This window comes from Nelumbo lutea, chromosome 4 (genome assembly GCF_056320005.1).
Source record: "Nelumbo lutea isolate HS-2025 chromosome 4, American lotus-T2T, whole genome shotgun sequence".
NCBI lineage: Eukaryota > Viridiplantae > Streptophyta > Magnoliopsida > Proteales > Nelumbonaceae > Nelumbo > Nelumbo lutea.
Window position 1 is genome coordinate 79,316,665 of NC_142687.1, and position 14,394 is coordinate 79,331,058.

The window sequence follows — 14,394 nt, forward strand, 5'->3', positions numbered from 1 at the left end:
GTAGCAAAAAGAACTAAGTTACCACCACTTCAAAAAGATTAGTAGTGACAAATCTATGAAAGAAAAGCCTGAATGCCATATATTAGAAATACTACAGTTATGTGACATATGTACTGTTCATGCAGTTTCCAGTAACCGAAATAACTTCACAACTACAAATTAGTTATGTATATTTCTCTAAAGTTTTGACAAGTGTACATAATTAAACTGTAATATAAATGGGTGTTCTTCTTCTCTTAATCATATCAAACGAGAGAACTTAATTCTTCTCTGCCTTTATGGTATCAGAACCTTCGTGAAGAACTTTGGTCCATCATGTCCTCATCTACTTATTCTTCAACTCATTCCGTTCAAGTTCTTTGGATGATGCCATTTTTGTGACTAACTTAAACTTACCGCCACTATATTTCATTTGATTTCTATGAAATTCAACAGAATGAATTTCCTATTATGGTGATCTGAGTTTTTTCCTATATTGAAGGGATTCTGTGTGATGGGGGTATGTTGATAGTTCCATACCTTGTCCTCCAACTTTATCTTCAAGGAGGGAGAACAGACCCTGAATCCTAATTTTGTTTTATGAGAACAACAAGATCGGTTGTTGCTCAGTTGGATTCTCTCATCACTTACTAAAGGTGTGTTGGCCCAAGCTCTTAGTTGTACCACAATTAAAGCAACTTGGGATACTCTCGATTATTTGCATCAAGATCTTGACCAAGTCAATGCAACTCATGTTTGATCTTTCTCATCTCAAGAAGGGAATACAAGGTATGGCTGATTATATTCAAAAAGCTAAGTTCATATGTGACAACCTAGATGTAGGGGTGTCAACGGACCGGTTTTGGATTGGACTCCGTTCAGATCAAAATTCATTTGGACGAATTGGACGGACCAATAAGATGTATTGAATTTGGACGGACTGGATGGACCAATATAAAATATTGGATTGGACCTGGTCCGTCTATAATAAATTTATATTGGATTGAGCCAATATCTTGTCCATTGATAGAAGATAAGAACATAGGTGTAAATGGAGCAGGTTTGAGTTGAAACCAATCTAAATTAACATGAATTTGAACAGATTGGGCAGTCTCTGGACCGGTCCAAAATAGTCCAAAATATTCACTGGACTGGATTGGACCAGGTCCATTTGTAATGGACCCACATTGGACTGGATCAGATTGGACCAAATCCAGTCCAATTGACACCCCTACCTAGATGATATTGGTGAAACTATTTGACACAAAACTGGTCCAATATGTACTTGGTGGATTGGGTCTAGACCATGAATCCTTAGTAACTACTATAATGGTGTATTCCGATGATTTCACATTTGATGGTGTTCAAGCGCTTCTTATGAACCATGAGGTTCGTAGGTTACTGTTTGATAATTTTCCTATCACTACAAATGTGGCTTCTCGTAATGAAAAACACAAAGGAGTTAAAATGTCAAATCTGTGGCAAACTTAATCCTATTGCACTGCATTGTAGAGTGCGTTTTGACAGAAACTTCAAAGGGAGTGATAAGTTAGCATATGCGACTTCAAATACACCACTTAATGACAGTAGCCGGTGTCCAAACTCTAGAGGCATCCACCATATGACGTCTAACATGGAGAATTTGCAATTACATGTAGATTATGATGGGACTTATCATATTACAGTCAATAATGGAACAGGTCTACTACCCATTCAACACTCTGTCATATCTTCTTTTATGAGCAACTCTCGTTCTTTTGTTCCTCAAGATTCATTACATGTTCCAAATATAACCATAAATTTGTTAACCTATCCTCATACTGAAGAAGAAAATGGATATGCTAAACAATGGCATCGTCAAATAGCTAAAACTGGACTGTCTTTGCTTTCAAATTCTTCTCTTCCCACTTCTTATTAGTGGGATGCATTTCACAAAGTAGAACATTTGGCAAATATATTAACTACTCCTTTACTGCATATGAAGACGCCATCGGAACTTCCTTTTCATACCGTACCAGATTATACAACAGTTACAGTGTTTGGGTGTGAGTGTTTTCCCCTTCTTCGCCCCTACAACTCAAATAAGTTGCAACATCGATCTAACTCATGTATTTTCTTTTGGGATACCATGACAATTATAGAGGATGCAAATGTTTACACCATCCAATTGGTCGCATTTATCTTTGCCAGTATGTGTTGTTCAATGAAGACTATTTTCCTTTTCAATCTATTGTAGTACCAGTCCAGTCTTCACATGCACGGCCATCATCACAGCCTATTGGACAACCACCAATTCTTTCTTCCACTCTCAATGGGTTGGTTAGGTTTGTGGATGGTTGTTATTGTACCCATGAATCTCTAAATGGGTGTCATCTCCCGCTACTATTACTCCATCCACTAATGGGCCATAACAACATTCTCCATTATCGGAAAGTGTTGCTCCTATGTTAGTCTCTACTCTTGTTGGGCCTAGCAATTCTTCTGGCCCACTAGTAGCCACTAACGTTCATTCCATGATAACTAAAGCCAAGAGTGGGGTTTTTAAATCAAAAATGTTTTTGGCTACTGCTCGCTCTCTTGACCCTGTAGAGCTTACATGTTATTCTCGAGCTAGCAAGGTTCCCAATTGGAATGTAGCCATGACTGATGAAATGAATGCATTGTTACAAAACCATACATGGGATTTAGTCCCTCCCTCTGCAAATATGAATTTAATTGGATGCAAATGGGTTTTTCATCTTAAAAGAAACCTTAATGGCATAATTGCTAGATACAAGGCGAAACTTGTTGCCAAAGGATTTCATCAACGACTGGGCCTAGACTATGTTAAAACTTTTAGCCTAGTTGTAAAGCCATCTACAATTCAGCTTGTTCTTGCCAATCAACTAGATTTTCGAAATGCTTTCCTACGTGAAGAGACTAAAGAGGTATTCATGAAATAGTCACCCAGGTTCTCTCATCCAGACTATCCTCATCATGTGTGTTGTCTTAAAAAGTCCATTTTTGGGCTTAAAAAGACCCCACGGGCCTAGTATGAGAAGTTGAGTTCGTTATTAATTGGATATGGCTTTTATAAAGTTTCTTCTAACTCTTCACTCTTTATTCACCACAATGCAAAAAACCGTCTCTATGTACTTATTTATGTGGATGACATCGGTGTCATCGACTCCCAACCATGTTCAATACGTGATCTTATTGCACATATGGGTTGTTAGTTTGCTGTCAAGGATTTGGGGCCTCTTCACTATTTAATTAGCGTGGAGGCCCACCACTCCAATGTTGGTTTACTTTTGTTTCAACGCAAATATATTTGTGATCTACTCACTAAGGCCCACATGGATGGTGCATAACCCATCTCTACTCCCATGAGTTCTACATGTCTCTATAAAGACTTGGGGTCTTCATGGTGTTGACGATCACTATCGGAGCATTGTTGGTGCATTGCAGTACCTTACACTCACTCGCACTGACATAGTCTATCCAGTGAACAAGGTGCGTCAATTTTTACATTCTCCCACAACTGAATATTGGGCTGCTGTCAAACATATTCTCCACTACTTGAAGAGCACTGTTGATTATGGGTTACAGATTCATCCCCCTGCTACATTACAATTACATGCTTATTCTAATGTTGATTGGACAGGATGCCTTGATGATAAACGATCCCAAGGTGAATACTGTATTTTTCTTGGTAATAATCTTATTTCTTGGTGTTCCAAGAAACAAGATATTGTATCTCGCTCAAGTACTGAGAGCGAGTATCGTAGTATTGCTATGGTTACTTTAAAAGTTATATGGCTACGCTCTCTATTAACTGATTTAGGTCTCTATCTTTCCAAATCACTCATTTTATGGTGTGACAATCTTGGAGCTAGACTAATCCGATCTTTCTTGCACAAACTATCGATTTTCATCCTGTGCATGAACAAGTGGCACAGAAGAATTTGCTTGTGCATTTCATTTCACCTCATGACCAACTTGATGGGTGAACTAAACCTTTGTCTCACCTATGGTTTGAAGCTATATGGACTAGGTTGAACTTCCAATTAATGTTCACCATTCAACTTGAGGGGGGCTGACAAAGCTATGCAAGAAAAGCTTGAATGCCATACTTCTATTACAAATACTACAGTTACATGACATGTGTATAGTTCATGCAATTTCACGTAACTGGAATAACTTCATAACTACAAATTTGTTATGTATTAACTTCCCTCATGTATATATCTGTAAAATTTAGACAAGGGTACATTGTAATATCACATAAAGCGAGATAACTTAATTTGATCTCTTAAAAAGTGGATATCAAACAAAATTTATTAGAATGCATGATATATATATATATATATATATATATATATATATATATATATATATATATATATATATATATATATATATATATATATATATATATATTTATATGAGGACAAAATTTATCCCTGCATGTATAAATTTATTGATATAAAGTTGAGGGAAAAAAAGTCATGAATGATTTCTTTAATTGAATTGAAAAGAGATGGTTAATAACAACTATTAAGTTTTCATTCTTGTTTGGATAATGTTTTAAAGCATATTTTTTAATTTGTAATTGAAAATGCTTTGAAGACTAAACCAAGCACTCATTCCAGCTCAATTGAACCAAGCAAAATAAACTGAAGTTGAAGTTGAAAAATTCATTATCGGTCAATATAAGCTAGAAACTGAGTGGTTGTGTTCAGATGTCAGCCATTCTCAGATGGCTATGTTTCAGGTTGAGATGGCCGCTGTCTATGTTTCAGGCTGAGAGGAAATTTTTTTTTCTCTCATTCACTCCCACTTGAGTAGTAAGATTTTTTATTTGAACGCGAAGAAGGGAAATTAAATTTGAGAAATAGCAGAATGATTTTAAAACAGTTCTTGTTGATTGTGTTGTAGCTAAAGTCCAGAAAAAAATTATTGACCAATCTAGAATTCCAGCTCAATCAAACCAAGCAAAATGATTTTTTATTGGAATTTGATGATCTTCTTGTAACCAAAGTTCAGAAATTGATTGGACGATTGGTTAATTGATAACATTGTCACTCAAGGGGAAGGGAAGGGTATTGAAACCGAAATTGAATCCTAGTGAACTATAGTTCAATTTTTTCCTTCTTTTTTTTGTGCTTCCCAGTCTTCTGGAGTAATGTCGTGTGCCTTGTCTGCCGATATTCTTAATCGAATGATGATGATCCTCTGCCTGTCCATGTTCGTAACCGGACCACGATGGTACGCATACTTTGCTGCCTTCTACGTGCAGTTTGTCTCTCAGAACGTGGTGCAACCAATGAATGTCTTCTGCAATTAAAGGTTTCAACACATGGATTCTATAAATATCGTTTCTTGGAAAGGGATTTTCATAGAACATAGAAAGCACCAGAGCAAGAAGAGGTGGGTTTCTTTATTCTTTTTGAATTTTCTCAATTTCAATTTTCAATTTTCAATTTCAATATAGTGTGTTGTTCATGTATTTCAAATCCATATAGTCTTACATATTTTAAATCCTTTTTTTCCATCTCTTCTTCCTGTTTTTTTTTTTCTATTAAATAAATAACAAATTCAATCTATTCCAAGTCCTCTCTGCCTTCCCATATTTCATGGGTTCCTTCTTGTTCTCAGAAGTCAAAATAATGTTGGAACAATGATGGGGATATTCTATGAATAATTTTGTTTTTCAAAACAAACAATGTTAGCAACGGTTACACCAAAAAAATGCTATCTCCTTTTGTCAGCTTTTTGGGTTGTAGGGTATATAGTTTTTGTTTGCTTCCAGAAATATCGGGTGATAGATTTGTTTACACTGTTTTATTAACTTCCTGTTTGAGCTTTAAGTTGTATTACTAGATCATCTCTTACCTGCATTGGATTCTACTGGTCTTGCATATTGTAACTTGCTGAGAGAAAGTGAGGTTTTGCTACATTAAGAAACCCCAAGCACCCAACAATGGTATATTCATCATTTAAAAGCATTGGCATTAAGCACCCTCCCAAGGAAAGTAGGAATTGTAGCAATGCCATCCCAAAATTGATCTACTTTCAATTATATATAAGAAGAAATTCTAGATAACTGCAAAGAACATTAATTATAACCAAGAAAGCACTCTGTTTGTGAAACACATGCTTAGTTGAGTCCATGTGGTTTGTGTCTGATTGTGAGATCGGGACCATGTAGATTTTTTTATAATTTGAAATCCTTAATTTCTTGTTTCAATTTCATATAATTGTGTGTACTGCTTATTTTTTTCTTATTATATCTAAGATATCAAAAACGACTTAAAAGTTATATATATGACGTAATTTTAGTTTGGTTTGATTTAATTTGATTGCAGAAATAATGGCTACATCATACAAAGTATTTCCTTCAAGAACATGTTGAATGAGTTGACTACCCAATTGCGAATTCCACCTCCAAGAATGATTGTCAAGGATGTTGGTAAAGACTTTAGAGCTACAGTTATTATTAGACTTAAAGATGACAGTTGAAGATTTTATGGAAAATTAACACCTAACAAGAAGGAATCAGAACAAGATGCCTTCTTTAAAGCGGTGGAGAAAATAATTGATTTCTTTAATGTAAAAGAAAATTTGATGTCAGCTATAAACAATTACAAAGCTATTGTTGGAAGTGTAGACAATTTGAAAATCATGTTAAAGGACTAAGGGCTGAGATTTGAAAGCTAAAATGCAGGCCTGCTGAACTTGAAATGGAAATGATCAAGGTGGAAGACAATCCTGAGGAAGAAGGATATTTGGCTGGTGGGAATTAGACCTAGTATTTTAGGAGTGCTGATACAAGTTATTTTCTTAGTGTCATGGTGTCTTGTGGTCTTAGTTTTAGTGTTCGAAGGAGTTTTATCTTCTTCTTTTTTTTTTTTTTTAATGAGTATGAACATCCCATTGCAATTGGAGTGTCACTTCATGGCTATGAGAGGAGCCGCCACCCCCATCAATAACTTGAACAAGGGAATGATGGGCCTCCCTTGTTTGAGAAACATAAAAACAAAAAATAACTCCCAACCCAAGGCAAAGACAAGACTCTAGGCACCAAAGGGAGGGAGAGGGAAGGTGTTAGGCTCCCTCTCCCTTTCTTGTCTTGTGAATGCCAATCCTAAACCCTAATGTTAAAATTCAAAATTAAATCAAAATACAAAAGATTTCCTCGGTTTCAATAAGGATAGTAACGTAGAGTGTTCTCTCACATGGTTCGATCTCCTCTTTCCCTCTTTCTGGGTGTAAGAAACCCTTACAGGAGCAAAGGGGTGGGTGTCTACACACCCTCCCCTTCTTTATCCAAGGCCTCTCACATTCCTACTTGAGGTAGAGAGAGAAGGGACCATGAGGACCACAAAACTCCACAAACTTCCCTCTAAATCAGACTTACAAAAATAAAGAAGATGAAATCCGAATATGCTACATGCATTGATTTATATAAGAAATAAAAAAACTAAACAATCAAAGGAGAACCGAACTCATATCATCTTAATTTATCTTGGAACGAAGTAAACAAAAAAATCAAAATAAAGACAACACAAATCTAAACATTTTATCAATGAGAGAACATGGAAAATAACCTAAGCAATAAAGAGTAAAAAAGAAAAAAAAAAAACGTTGTAAACTAGGATAAAAAAGTTAAGGTCGAATACCTTTGTTTATGGCCTTTCGTTCAAAGCTAGGGAAGGCAATGAGGTGAGTGTTGACTTTCTAAATGAATCAAAGAAATCTTGACTTGGTTGATGGAAAAAAGGCTAGAAAGCACTATAAGCACTTGGTAGAAGGGGAGGCCTTGAGGGCGAATGCTTCTTCTTCCTCCACCTGCTTCAAACTTCTCTCTTTCTAACACGAAATTAGAAAGGGAGCTTTCCTTCTTTTTGTTCCCCTATTCTTTTGTTGTTGTAGCTGGCCGAAATGGTGGAAAGGATGGAAGGGAATGGGGAGTCTAGAGAGAGTGAGCCAGAAGAGGGATGGTGTTTGTGATGGTAGGGCCGAAAGGGATGGGAGTTCGGTGTTGGTTTGGTGAGAAGAGTGTGAGAGAAGGTTGCTGGTTCGTTAATGAAGTGAGGTGGGGAGGAGAGGAGGAAGCGGTGGGAAGAGCCTTGGGAAGGAGGGAGGTGATGAGTGCTAGTTCGCCTTTTGTGGAAAGAGTGGGAGAGGAGAAAAGAGAGGAGAAAATCAGTGATGGTTTGGTGGTCTCTTAGGAGAGGAGGAAAAGAGGGAGAGTTTGGTGGTCTTGATGAGGGAGAGGAGAAAATGGTTACTCCATATTAAGTTCGGATTTGGGTCTTATTGCTTCTTTTTTCTTTAATTTTTTTTTGTTTTCCTTCGTTCAAAACAAGTGGGAAGGGTCCTAGTTTGGTTTGGTTCAGTTGGGATGGTTTAGTTTCATTAGAACTGAATTGGGTTTAGTTTAGGGTGTGGTTAAACTTGGACCGAATTTGGAGAGTTTTGGTTAAGGTTTAAGTGTGAGAGATTAGGGTTTTGGGCTTGGTTTTCAAAAGATATGGACGGTTAGGATGGTTCAATCCTAATCTAAGGGATGGGGGCTTCCTAATTACTCTTTTGCCTTTTGACCAAATTTAAGGCAAGGAGACAACCTCCCTTGATTTTCTCCCCCTTGTCCCCTTTCCTTTAATGCTTAGAATGGGAGGAGTTTTCAAATTTAAATTAAAATTTTGAATTGAAAATGGCTTAACCGAATTTTTAAGGAGGGTGGCTAGGGTTTTGCGGTACTAAATGATGGTTAAGCCGATCCTAGGGTGGAGAAGCAAAGGGGGCTCAAATCTAAGACTAGGATTAATTCTAGGTTTTGTGGAAGCTTTGGGTGATTTCTAGAAATGTATAGGGACTTAAATAAAAAAAAAAAAACAAAAGGGTTTTTTTTTGCAATGAGAGATCCAGTCCAAAGGGTATGAAGTATAGAACTCAAGGGCTAAGATTAAAACTCTAGATATTAGGGTTTTTCTCAACCAACGAGATCGCATGAATTGGAATCTTCGTAAAAGAAGGGGTAAAATGGGGAATTTTGTAATGATTTTTTCCAAGGGGGTTTTAAGTTGTCTGAAAAAGGGAAATGATGGGATTTGATGGCCTCAAGGGGTGTGTTGGAGTAAGAAATCATGATTTGGAGTGTGTTGAGAAATGGGGGTCGTTGAATTAGGATTTTTCATGATAAAAGGGTAAAATGATAATTTTGAGTCTAAAAATGGAGGGTTCATCCGGGTGTCTAGGAAGGTGATGACATGGTCTAGGTGTATTAGACGGTGTACCATATTGCAAATCTTGAAATAGGAAAATAACGGCCAATGAAAGTCCTCGATTTGGAATCTTTATAGATGAGGGGTAAAATGGTAATTTTAAGGATTGAGGTTTAACGAATCGATGATTGAGAGGTTTTGATGGGGTTTGGAGGTGTCAGATAATGTGTGATGGTGGATCTTGAATTTGGGGCATATCGAGCAATGAGGATGGTCCATTTGGAATCTTTTTAAGCCAATGGTAAAATGGTCATTTTATGGTCTGAAATGTGATACATCATTGATTGAGAGGTTTTGATGGGATTTAAAGATGTCGAATGATGTGTAATGATGGATATTGTCGATTTGGAATCTTTTTTATGAAGGGTAAAATGGGTATTTTGAGGTATGGTGTTGGGTGAATGGTTGATTGAGAAGTCGATGGAGGTCTCAGGGTCTTGGATGGAGTATCTCGATGAAGATCTCGGATTAGGAGAGTGGTGGCTAATGAAATCGTCGATTTGGAATCTTTGTGTATGAAGGGCAAAATGGGTATTTTGATGTTTGAAATTTGATGAAAAGTTAATCAAGAAGTTTATGGTGGTTTTAGTATAGTTTTGGGGGTCTTAGATGATGTGTTTCGATGAAGATCTTTGATTTGGAAAGTAGCGGCCAATGAGGATCATTGGTTTGGAATCATTTTGGATGAAGGGCAAAATGGACATTTTGAGGTTTGATGTTGGACATTTGGTTGATTGGAAAGTTGATGAAGGTTTTGGTATATTTTGGGGGTGTTAGATGATGTGCCTTGATGAAGATCTTGGATTTGGATAGTGGTGGCCAATGAAGATCGTTAGTTTGGAATTATTTTGGATGAAGGGAAAAATGGACATTCTGATGTCTGATGTTGGAAATTTGGTTGATTGGAAAGTTGATGAAGGTTTTGGTATGTTTTAGTGGTCTTGGATGATGCGCCTTGATGAAGATCTTGGATTTGGATAATGGTGGCCAATGAAGAGTAAAATGGGTACTTTTGGGTCTGAAATTTGTGAGATGGTCATTCAAGTGGTCGATGGAGGTTTTGGTGAGATTTGTTTGTCTTGGGAGGGATGTCGTAATCGAGATCTAAAACTTTGAGAGTAACAAGCAACGAGAGTGGTCGATTTGGAATCTTTATGTATGAAGAGCAAAAGAGGGATTTTTGGATTTGAAATTTGGGCGGTGGATATCTTGGGATATTTGGGGTCTAATAGGAGTGTCTAATGGTTTTAAGGGTGTTGGAACTTTGGGAATTTACATCGTGGGCCTTTCGGCTAATAAAGGGGTTTAAAATGGAATCTTGGATTGATGAATGGATAAATGTGGAAATTTTAGGTTTAAGCTTGGTAGAGTGGCATGAATCTGAATTACAAGGTTGTGAAGAGGGTTTGGTCATGTCAAGGATGTGTGGATCATAGGTTTTTTGTTTGAGAAGTATCGTAATGTAAAATGTGTCGAAATAGAATCTCCGATGGATGAACAGCGAGATCAAAGAATTTATAGCTGAAATTTGGTGTGATTAGTTGTTTGAAGGTTTGGTTTCATGTGTTGGGGTCTTATTGGGTAACAGGCATGGTGATGTGGTGTAATCGGGACCATCAAAAGGGAATCTTATGGATTTAACGATGAATTTGAGGGTATTTCAATTAAAAGTTTGGTTTCCTAGGATTTTGGCATATCCTAAAGATGTTGGCAAGGTCTGATCGGGCATTTACAGTATGAAAAGTGGGTTAAAAAGGGGACTGAGCAAAAATTGGGTGCTTACAACTATTCCTCTTTGTTGTGAGGTAGCAAGCTAAGGAACAACAACGACGAAAGAAGCATAGGATGATTTTTGTGAGGGACTATGGAACAAGCTCTCTAAGGTAGCATTGATCAAAAGGCCAGGTTTATTGTTGTACCCCTGCCTAGCCCCTATAGAATGATGTATCTATAGGGAGTGGGGCAAGAGTGCGTTAGTGCAAACAAAAAGTTTGAAAACATAACAAATCTTGAGAAGCCCAAGTTTATTTCTACATGATGCATTATTATGTTCGAAAGATTGATGCAAAACATGAAAGACGTCAACAAGTGTTGAACCACTTTTGGATGCATAGCTCGACAAGGTCGAGCTTCTTTGTCTAATAAAACAAATGACTTGATAGTGTCAAGTTGCTTTGTTTGATGAATGTGGTGTTTGACAAGTTCAAGTTGACTTATTTAGTGGATGAAAAACTCAACAAGATCGATTCTCTCTATTTGATGAATGTGGTGTTTGATAAGGTCGAGTTGGCCTATTTAACAAATGAAGAGCTTGAAAAGGTCAATTTGCTCTATTTGATGAATATAATGTTTAATAAGGTCGAGTTGACCTGTTTGATGATTGAAGAACTTGACAAGGTCAATTCGCTCTGTTTGATGAATGTAAATTTTGTGCTTTCTGAGTAAATCTGAGTGAAACTGAATGAAAAAACATTGATATTTGAGCAAAGGTGTCTGAGTAAAATTTGTGTTGAATGAAAAAAAAAAACATCGTTGTCTAAGCAAAGGTGTCTGAGTAAAATCTATGCTGAATGTAAAACCTATGCTATGTTAGCAAAGGTGTTTGAGTAGAATCTGTGCAATCTGAGTAAATTTGAGTGAAACTATGCTGAATGAAAAAACCTATGCTATGTGAGCAAAGGTGTCTGAGTAAAATCTGTGCTGAATGAACAAAAAAAAATTGCTATGTAAGCAAAGGTGTCTGAGTAAAATCTGTGCTGAATAAAAAAAAAAACCATTGCTATCCGAGCAAAGGTGTATGAGTAAAATCTGTGCTAAATGAAAAACCATTGCTATCTGATCAAAGGTGTCTGAGTAAAATCTGTGTTGAATGAAAAACCTATGTTATGTGAGCAAAGGTGTTTGAGTAAAATTTGGGTAATCTGAGTAAATCTGAGTAAAACTATAATGAATGAAAAAACCTATGCTATGTAAGCAAAGGTGTATGAGTAAAATCTGGGTAATTTGAGCAAACCATCTAGGTAAATTCTGAGAAATTTGAGCAAATCTGAGCAAAACCTGTGTTGAATGCAAATCTGGGTATTCTGAGTAAAAACATTTGAGTAAATTTTGTGTAATTTGAGCAAATATGAGCAAAATCTAGGTAGTCTAAGTAAAAGCATCTGAGTAATTCTGTGCAATCCGAGCAAATCTAAGCAAAATCTGTGTTGAGTGCAAATCAAAGTATTCTGAGTAAAATCCATGCTGAATGAGAATTCTATGTTGTTTAAGCAAAAGATTTTTTGGATAGCTGGGTCTCTTGAGAGACTTAGAAAACCTTTTCTTTTGTGCTTAACGCGTGAAGCTTGGGTTATCTAAAACCCTTGTTTTTAGTGACTTTTCCTTTATCACTTTTATGCTTGAGAACTATGCAATGCATGTCACAAAGGATTCTTATCATTTTCCTCTTCTTTTCTTTTCTTTTTTTTTCTACTTGATCTTCTTCTTTATGCTTTATTATTTATTCTTTTTTTTTTATCTTCTTCTCTTTGCTTTATTCTTTTTTCTCCTTTTTGCTTGATCTCAAGGTTGAATAAAGTACGACCATGCAAAAGAGGTAACAAACGAGAGAAGTGGTGAGATGCCACCAATACTAACTTGCAATAGAGCAGATAAGTCATTAAGCATTACACTAAACCTAGATGCAGCAAGAGTGACCAAGTCCTTTCTGGAATGTGACAATCAATGCTTTGAGAGCATTAGGGGTAGGCTTTTGAAATGTTAAACTCTTAATTTGGAAATCATTTGTGTCAAAGGGGGTCACCTTAGTTCTAATGGGTAGATTGATGGGGTTAATGGAAATGATGCTTCAGTGACTAGGGCATACCCCACTTTAGGTAAAAAGGTGGATAGGGTTGATTGGAATGGGGCTTTGATAAAGGGGTCTACCCCAATCTGCAATGGTGAGTGGATGAGATTGATGGAAGTGATACTTTGATGAAGGACTACCCCAGTTTAGGTTGGTGAGCTGGCATGGTTTATGGAGATGGTTGTGCATTGAACGCAAGTAGGTAATCAAAGTTTCTGATACACTTCTCTAACCGGGTTTGTTCGCCGCTAGCCAAAAAAGGTTTGCTTAGTACCAAATGCTAATTTCTCAAAGATCGAGGAGAACTTATTTATTTGGAATGATATGTGGCTTGGGACGATGCTCAAAAATGAAGGGTACATAGGCCCAAAAGCTGCTTAAGTTGACTGATCGAATTACTAATTAGGACCGTTATGGGAAGATGCACTCTCATTTCCTTTTTCTTTTCTTTTTTTTTCTATCTCTCTCTCTCTCCGTTTTCTTTTTTTTTTATCTCCTTTTGTAGCCTCAATGATGGGACATGCTCTCCACATTTTCTATAAATATGTGCCACACTTTCTTACCGACCAAGGAGGACTTTCAGTTAGGATGAAGTGTATATGGGGGCCAAGAAGTTTTAATTCTTTCATCCTTTTTCCATTGTCGCAAGCCACATTCAGGCTTCCTTGATTTAAACCCTTTCTTTTTAAAGAGGTATCTTCTCAAACTTTTTTCATTCTTTACTTTTTTTTCTTAAACTATATGGATACCCCCAGCTTTTGACACTCACCCACTCGAAGATGTTTAGTTAAGCAAAAGTTGGTGTGGAAGGCTCAAAAAGGGAACTGGTGGAAATACTTTGCAACTTTATGATGTTAAAGGTATTAGACGAGGCAAAAGGCCAAGGATGGCCTCCCTTCATTTCATTATCGATTGAATGACACATATAAAAGGGAATACATGTTAAGTTGTACATGTGTTCACTTGACGATAGATTGGCTTTAAGAGATACTTTTCTTGTTCTCCCTCTTTTGTATTTTTGAATCATGCCAATTGCATTTCATCTATCTTCTTGCTGAGGGTGCCAATTTGTGCAGATAGTGTTGTATAGGTGTCTACATTGTGAAGTTCGGGTTGTCTCCTAACTTGGGCTCTCTCAGAATGCCACTAGTAGTTGTTTGTAGCCATCTCCTCAACGAGTGCATGGGCAACTTCAGAAGTCTTGTTATTAATGGATCCTCTAGCTGCAGCGTCCATAATAGTTTTATTTGCTTCGGTTAATCCATTGTAGAACACGTCTGAACTTGGAGCCATACGGGA